This window comes from Scophthalmus maximus, chromosome 1 (genome assembly GCF_022379125.1).
Source record: "Scophthalmus maximus strain ysfricsl-2021 chromosome 1, ASM2237912v1, whole genome shotgun sequence".
Taxonomy (NCBI): Eukaryota; Metazoa; Chordata; class Actinopteri; order Pleuronectiformes; family Scophthalmidae; genus Scophthalmus; species Scophthalmus maximus.
Window position 1 is genome coordinate 4,765,256 of NC_061515.1, and position 9,005 is coordinate 4,774,260.

Below are 9,005 nucleotides of genomic sequence, written 5' to 3' on the forward strand. Positions count from 1 at the left end.
ATATCACTGTTCAAAACTTGATTAATATCTTCACTTACCTGTGGCTCTGGTCTCTACCAACTTTATAGGATCTATCCTTCTGATCAAGAGTTCAGGGAACATTTTTACGCAGACGACACAATTTTGTATATCCACTCCAATCCAGGCTATAACCTATTTCCAGACAGCGTTTGATGCCTTCCATATGACTCTTTTTGATTTTTAAACACAGCAGACTGTTATTTCAGATTCCTAGTCAACGTTTGACTCAAAATGTCAACATTTAATTGAATGATTTAAGGTTTTCTTTTCATCACAAAATCAGCCTTTTTGCTGACAAGGACTTATTTTCGCTTGATCCATTAAGTCTAAATGTCACTTAAACGGCTCCCTCATATCTGTGCTCCCACCGAATCTTCTAAAAGCAGCACACAATCCTGTGAGTAAAAACACCTATCTGTTGTTGTTGTTTTTGAGAGCAGAGAATCTTGAATACTATGGAAAGATTGTCACAACTGTTATGACTACTCCATCATAATGTCACGGATAAAGAGTAAAATGGGCTAAAACATAAAAAAAAACAATCAAGAGAAGGACAATGCTGATATGAAAAAATATTAACTATGACAGAAAATTATGGTGATTGTGAGCTTTTTCCACAGGAAAAACAACCACACTCGGATGACATTGGTAGAGTTGAGACAAACTTCGAAGTCAAGTGATTGACTGATTATCTTTGGGTTCAATACTACAATTACATACATGATTTTATCCAATGCTAATATTTGAGCATTGATGAAAGCTACAGTGTGTAATATTTAGAAGAACTTATTCACAGAAATTGAATGTCCATAACTGTGTTCATATATGTATAATCACCCGCAACAAAGAACCAAGTTTTTTTCAGCAACTTTGAATGAGTTAAATATAGTTACATGAGGTGGACCCGACCTCCGTGTGAGTCTTCATGTTTGCTATGTCGTGTTGAAAACGGTTGTTGCACAAAACGGTCCAGAATACGTTGCATTCATGTTGAATTTTAAGCGCTGCCGGAAACTCAGCGGTGCGCCACCAACAAGTGTCCCCTGACGGTTGCTCATTTGGCTGCGGTTTACAACTTTTACCACCAGATGCCGCCAGAAAAGTACAATGACACACTGTAGCTTTGAGACAGCTTCAAACAACACATATATAACACAATATCTCACAATTATAAAGTCACTGAGTAAGCTCCCATTGCCAATTATGAAATTTAAATTGACTTGTGCCTATTATTGGTAGGAATGAAATGCCACTGTGTAGACAGTCAAGGAAATATTCCTTACTGTATATTCTCTCTACCTCCTGATAACTACTACTACTTGACCCTAAAAAAACCCTCATTGGCTAATTTAGCATCTGCTTTTTCACTTGTGGGCTCAGCAGGTCCACATCTCTCCGTATGTATTGTATGCGTAAGCACTACTGACTGTCTGGATACAGCACAGCGTTGAGAATATGTGCGAGTTCGCTCCTCTGCTGTACATTTGTCAGTTGTACCAAAGTGCAGTGGCTCAGTCATTTGTCTCCGTGGCGGAGGCTGATGCGAGCTGGTACAGGCCCTGGCACTGCCAACAGGGAGCCCCTCCCCCCTCCACCCTCTCAAAAGCCCTGATTGTTAAAGGGCAGCATCCATCACTGGAGCAGTGTTCTTTGGTTTGACACCATTGTTCACACTCTCCCTTTCTGTCCCCTCTCACTTCGCTTTTCTCACCGCTGCTGTCTTCCCATTCCTTTCAGGTTTCCTCCCTCTCTCTATCAGATGGATGAATTAATCCCACTGTCACTGAAACACGCAAAAGCTACAACATGCAGTGCACGTGCAGGTTTCTCATCCACCAGATGCGACCCGGTTTATACGGGCATGTTTGCCGCTTTCCCCCCCGATTGATATTATGTAGACAGAAACCGTTTTCATGTGCATTTCTGTGTGCATTTCACGGCGTAAGAGATTGTGGCCGAGTGTGGCCGAGAACTCAGGAGGCCACGTCATCTGGCCTCGAACATCTGGCAAGGACAATCACTGTGTGTGTGTGTGTGTGTGTGTGTGTGTGTGTGTGTGTGTGTGTGTGTGTGTGTGTGTGTGTGTGTGTGTGTGTGTGTGTGTGTGTGTGTGTGTGTGTGTGTGTGTGTGTGTGTGTGTGTGTGTGTGTGTGTGTGTGTGTGTGTGTGTGTGTGTGTGTGTGTGTGTGCAGCTGGTTCTGTGAGAAGAGTCCAAGGGGAGGAGATGAAGAGCAGCCAAGAGAGTACAAAAGTACTACCCTCGCTACTGCATCCCATATGTCCGACAGGATGAAGTGAAGAGTCTTTTCTCCTCGGTGGAACACAGCAAACTCAACTCAAGTGTCTCTAACTGTGTTTGGACATCACACGTTTCATCCAAAGACATCTTGAGGGTGTGTGGATCCAGCTGGGATGGATCACAGAGCAACTCAAAGAAACGAACCTCAAAATATTGGAATATTTCATTTCGAGTTTAGATACTGAGTTTAGAATGAGAATCTATGCAGTATTGTCAAGAGGAAGATGCGAAACAAATGTCTGAATACAGACGAGCCCAAGGCCGCTATCAAAGCAACCTGGGCTTGAATAATGACTCAGCAGTGTTAGGGCTGATGGCCTCCGTTCCACGACGCACTGATGAAGTTATTCGTGCTAAAAGAAGCCCTGGCCAAGTATTGAGCGTATAAATAAACAAACTTTCCAGAAGTTGGACATTCGTCTGTATTGTAAATCCTTTTTTGATTGATCGTAGAAAAATATTCCAATATGAGATGAGGTTTTCTTGTTTGTTTGGTTTTTGCTGTAGGCGGCAATTATCAGAGTTAAAATGAAATGATGTTTGAAACATTCTGGTTTGTGTAACGTGTCTAGGATATATTAATAAATAACTGCTGTAAAATATTGGACTTTTTCACAATATTCAAAGTCTTTGAGATGCACCTGTAAATGGGTACATGTGTGATATACGGTTCACTCGAAGCAAACCAGTCCACGTCCGCCGGCCGTGTCTGAAAGCACAAGTGTTTTTTGGCTGCTGCACACAGTCCCGCTCCAAGACGAAGTGAAAAGTCTGTCGTCAAAGACGCGGGGGGAGACGCGACAGTCGTTCAAATAGATAGCTTCTTTCCTTGAAGGCATCCACAGTGACACAAGCCCACTGTAGGTAGCAACCTTCTCAACTGCACAACCGAGGGCATTAGTGCATGAAATCAGGAGGCTCCTCAGATTGTGACCTTGAGAAAGTTACAAGAATTGCTGGATGCAGCCTCCACAAATGACTTATTTGAATTATTTTGGGCTATGAAGCTGTCAAATGTGTTTTTCACCTCCCACGTCTCCAGAGGTGAGACAACGTCCCTGGTCACTACGCGGATGCTATCAACCAATGTTGAGTGCTACTCTGACTCTTGGTGTCCCCACTGTCTTCCTCGAGACACCCATCCATAACCGGCTGAGGAAGAGAGAAAGGGAAAGAAATAGCTTCTGTTTGTCAGAAAAACTAATGGATGGCGAGGGGCAGTTTGTGATGGCCGGGTCCAGGGCTTCGCTTCACAGCTGTTTGGACAAACACTGCAGCTGGGACACTGTGTGTGACGGAGCTCGCAGCACCAGCAGCTGGTTTCAGCTCTTATGTGCAGTTTGTGAAATTCAAAGTGAAAGATGTTTCGCTACGGTATGTATTGTCTTCATCGTCGCAGCATTCCTTTGAGTAACGTCCTTCACCGTTTAAACACAAGTTGAAAGGCCTCCAACATTGCTCGGGTTATGAGAAGGGACCGGTTCCGCCGTCGCTCTTATCTCGTCCGGAAAAAAAATTCTCTGGGGGACTCAACCGCCCAGAATGCCAGATGGGGGTTTTTTTCACGGAGACAGAGAGCGTCCTTTTTCTCCGGGGGGCCCGTGGGTGCTTCACATCCACAATGAATGCAGCGGCAGGGGGATTGTGTCGCCCCTGGGTGGGAGGTTTGGTCCAGGGCCACATAGCGATGGGTGGGTTTTATTTCAGAGGAATGCTTCTTCCCGTGCCTCGGTCCCACCACAGCCCTTGTTGTTGTCCCCGATGAGCTGAGCTGCACATCCTCTTCACACTGAAGAAGAGGAGGAAAAATGAGGAGATTGAGGCCCACTCCATGCATACCTCTCCCCAATCTAGATTCTGATCTTTCCCCCTCTTCCACCGCGCCGAAATTTCTCAGCTGAACAAATCTGACAGGCCGCTTGTTTTGGAGCCTTCTCCTATTTAACCTGTGTCGTGCGGGAGACAAGAGGTGGTGATGCTAATTATTTATGGCATAATAATCTGAGACTCCCAAGGTGGACGATATCGTCGGAAGTGTCCTATAATTCCCCCAGAATTATCCGGCCGTCTTGGTGCTTTAGTTGCCATAGGAACATCTTGGAGTTGTCACGGGGAATTAATCAAGATGAGGTACCGGGCTATTATCCAGCCGGCCCCTCGGACTGCAACAGTGTCACGTCTGCATTAGGAGAGGCTGCGAACACATTTTTGAACGTGGCAAAGTGACTCTTGGCGCTAATGAAACACAAGGCACGCGGAGCGACGCCGCAACAGATCCCGACCCTCCCGTCTCCTCCTCCGGCGGCCCGAGGACCCCACTCCGCTAGAGCCAGCGACAGACAGTCCGGAAGGAACTGTCATTATCTGGAGATATTTTTTAACGCACGAATAAATGTGCCGTTCATCAAAGGGGACGGGGGAGTTGGAGGCGGCGCGCTCTCCGCAGACCCCTGCTCCTCGTCTGCGAGTGTCACGCACCAGACTGCCGGATAATTGGCCCTTAGTGTTGTTCACAAGTTGTTTTCCATAGCCGGTGTCCAAACAGTGATGGCCGGTGCATCCCGACATAGTTTTTGTCTCTGTTTTGTTTTGGTTTTTCTTATGTAGTGAAGGACTATAGATATATACAGGGGGAGGGGGGGGAAGAAACTTGCAGCATCGCATTTGGATCTCCATCCCTCCTGCCGCTTTAAAAAAAAAAATTAAAAATCTAAATTCATCATTAAAAGCTTATTTCCCCTTCTCATTTCAATATCTCCCGCGGAAACTCACCGAGGTTTCAAGCCGTAAGCTGTCACAGTCAAATTGACAGTTAATGGCCGAGAAGTGGTTTCGAAAATTAAACCGGAAAAACACCTTCGCGACGGGATTAGTCCCGGGTTGCCAGGCTTCAGCGGCGCGGACAATTGAAACGAATGAAAAAATTGGTTGGGCGTGTCGAGGGCTTTGTCGAGCTCTGCTCGCCGCCGACTTGATCGTCTGACTCGTGGCAGTTGTTACTAACCTGAAGGGGAAGATTGGTCGCGGAGAGAACAAGTCTGATTGAGCGTCATTTAGACGTTGAGCCTCGTCCTAATTAAAGAGAGTCTCTCTGGCATCAGTGACCCACGGTGGCTTCAAAGGATCTGCCGTGCGGTCTCCGTTTTGTCAGGGTTTTTTTCTTACAGCTTGAACTTTTACTGCCTGAAAAGGGAAGAAACACATAGAACAGGAGCAGGGATTTCCAGTGAAGCTCGATATACATCGTTACAGCCGCTGCAGGAAGCAGGCGGCTGTGCAGGGACGTGTAGATATCCATGAGGCAGAAAGAACAAACGAAAAACATTTTGTCCTCACAGCTCCGTTATCTGACATAGTGGGCTCGTCATGTTGCATTCATTTCACTTCTTGCCGTAGGAGTGCGTTCCAATTTTCCTGTCGCTCCCCCGCAAAACATACACAAGAAAGAAATGATATGGGTTTGAGGGCCTGGCTATAGTCCACTTGCAGTCGTTGAATCTAAAACTCGTATCTAGAGCAGTTTAATAACCTTTCAAGTTTTGCTCCTCCCTGTGATCTGTTTCGCCGACACCGTGTTGCTTTATTCATTTAAATAACAAGATATGGACATATTGGTTTGCAGACAAAACATGATACGAAGAGGGGACAATAATAATTGACAGTTGAACACAATCGCAAGCACCATTACGTAGTTATTCTTTCTATGGAATACACATTCCTTTGGCAACCAGACAATAAAACAACTGAGCGCTGTTTGCCCCGGTGCATGGTGGGCGGTAATGGACACAGATATCCATCTCATCTTCGCAATACAGACGAGTGAGCTATGTTATCTGAGCAGAGACCCACTAATATCATTAGAAAGTAAAATTACACAACGATGAGTCCCAGAACAATAATGATGATAATACCACTGTGTCATATGTGTTTGGGGTTTGAAAACGACTGCATTGGAGTCACTTGGTCACGCTCTTTAAGATGGGAAGACTATTACAGAAATGTGGGCGCATGGCTCAGCAATCACTGATTCATCGGCACCGATCAGGGAGTCCACTGGGAATAATGCAGCCTCACCAAGACACAGGGACTCATTTGATTCATAAACCAAGTGCCACATCAGCAAGGGCAAACATGGTGAGCATGCGGTCAGAGTGGAGAGCTATTGGCTGTGGCGGACTGTTAAAGTTCAGCCATGTCAGGTTCTTCTTCTATGTTGTAACCACAGTAAATTGAATTATTTAATGAATTAGCTGAGCAGGAAAGAGCCTGTCAATGTTATCACATCTAAAACTTTCAATAGTTTTGTTTGTTTTTTTTCCAAAGAAGCCAAATAAGTTTTAACCAACCTGTCCGGTCCGTGTGGAGTCAGTATCAGTATCATTCAGAGCCGTCATGTCCGATTCCAAGTGGACTCAGAGCAACAGTGCACAGATTGTTTCCTTTTCGCCATCAGAATAATTTGAAAGTTGCTGCAGTTACATTTTTCTGGCTTCAATATTCAGTTTTGTCTGCTCCGACCTGAGCCTGACATCTTATTTGTCCACAACATGTTTACTGATCTCCTGCTAAGCTTAGTTAGGCTTCGCATAAACAACATCTTTATGGGAACTTTGCTCCGAAGCAGCCGTTGTAACCGAGAGAGAGTCTTAATTCGTTTTACAATTGGTGTCTCCGAATGATGCTTATTTTTTTCCGAGGCTTTTTCACCTTGACAGGGATTTAATTACGTGGGAATGAGACAACATCCACTTAGTAGTTTACACAGCAGAGCAGTGTACGTGTAGCGGCTGCCGACGCCATCTGGGTCATTGGATTACACTGGCAAAGGGAGGCTATTATTCCACTATGTTTAAGGCCTTTTCACCGTCATGTCTTATTACTAAAAGGCAGAGTCATTTTATGAATGCATCTTGACTGATGGCCAGTCGAAATCAAAGGCAACGTGCATAATCTCTTCCCAATTTCCTCTTTGCTGACATTTCCCACAAAAATAAAAAATTTGCCTTTGCATTTCGGAGTAACGTCATTTCCTTTTTGAAAACGTATCGACTCGGAAAACAAAAAGTCTAGGGCTGCAACTAACGATTGACGTTCATTGTCGATTAATCTGTCGATTATTTTCTCGATTAATCGATTAGTTGTTTGGTCCATAAAATGGTGGAAAATGTCGATCGTGTTTCCCAAATCCCCAACACGATGTTTTTGTTTGGTCCACCCACCAAAGATATTCCGTTCACCGTCACAGAGGAGCAGAGAAACCAGAAAATATTCACATTTAAGAAGCGGAAATCAGAGATTTTGGACTTTTTTCCCCCCATAAAAACTACTTGAACCGATTAATCGAAATCAAAATGGCTGGTGATTAATTAAGCCGTCGATCACTAATCGATCAACTGTTGCAGCTATAAAAAAGTTGCAGATATCTATATGGTAGGCCTCGGCTACATGTCGCCATTCCCCCATCCTCGCTTCTGGATAAACGCCTGAGATAAAAAAAAAAAGAGGACCAACTGAGTCCAAGTTTTGTTTTTGTTTTGACAAAACAATACATTTGGAGCAGTGATGCGTGTGTGTGAGACAGATAGTGTCTCCCCATGGCTCCCCTCGGGAACCAATGAGACCGAAGTCGGTCCCATTCGAGTCATATTGGCATCTATGATCTCCAGCGACATCGTCACGCTGGATGCTTGACTTGCAAAATGTGCCAGAGGGGAAAACTGCGGCAAAGGAAACTCGCCGGACCAAATGATGACAGATTATTAGGGCCGGTGGTTGCTGCTACAGATGCGTTGCCGGGAGCGATTCCATAAGAGGTTGCAGAGAAACTAGTGCAAAAACCAAGCCGCCGAAGAAGCGCTTCTCGCCCCGCGCCCCGGAGACCAGTGGCCTCGTCGCTCTCGGCGACCCGAATCAGATAAGTGTCACCGTGCATCGGGCTGAAAATCCATACTTATAGGAGTTATTTTAGTGACACTGGGCCTTTTGTCTCTCTGTGATAACTATGCGGCCCTGACAACGGGCCCCACTGTTCGACCAGCATCAGCCTGCAGATTCTCCGCTGTAGTGCTTTCACCATTTCGGCCGGCAAACAGTGCGCACATTGTTTGTATTTTTTCCGGAGGCAGGAATGCGCTCGGATGTCGTTCGCTGTGGGAGCTGTGCTTTCATCTCGCTGGAGAACACGTTGAGCGGCAAATTGAGCGTTTGTGGGGAGACGGAATCTAATGGTGTGCGCAGGGTGGACTGGATTGCAGAGGTGGTGCGACCAAGAGGAGTCAGGCAGATTTATTTCTGTTCCCGTGTCATTTTTTCCATGATTACGTCAAGTGCCGCCATTAATAAAGTTACGTTCAAGCACTCCGATGCATCGTGGGCCATGAAAACGAAAGTGGCTCTTGTGGGCACGCGGGGTCCCAGCGTTGACGTGGCCCAGTAGCCGGCGCCTGTGAAATCAGAAGGTGGCGTCGACCTCCGGCTCAAGACGACACTGAGGAGTGTAGTGGACACTGTTCACTTGCTCGTGTCTTTAATCTCTTCCACTCCCGCAGGTGAGGTTCATCCAAGTTGGAATGTGAAATGTTAGCTCTGGCTGGAATCCGCAGTTAGCAGGAAGGGGCACGCCCCCCCCCCCCCCACCCCGGCGTCAAAAGGGCCCATTGTGCTGCGTGTGTGCGGTTTGTTGTGT

General features: G+C 45.9%; 1 protein-coding gene across 3 annotated transcripts in view; it reads left to right on the plus strand.

Moving 5' to 3' along the window:
* The window catches only part of LOC118290167 (myelin basic protein-like), a 40,965-nt gene that overhangs the window by 28,253 nt on the left and 3,707 nt on the right, over nucleotides 1–9,005 (plus strand). The window lies entirely within an intron of this gene.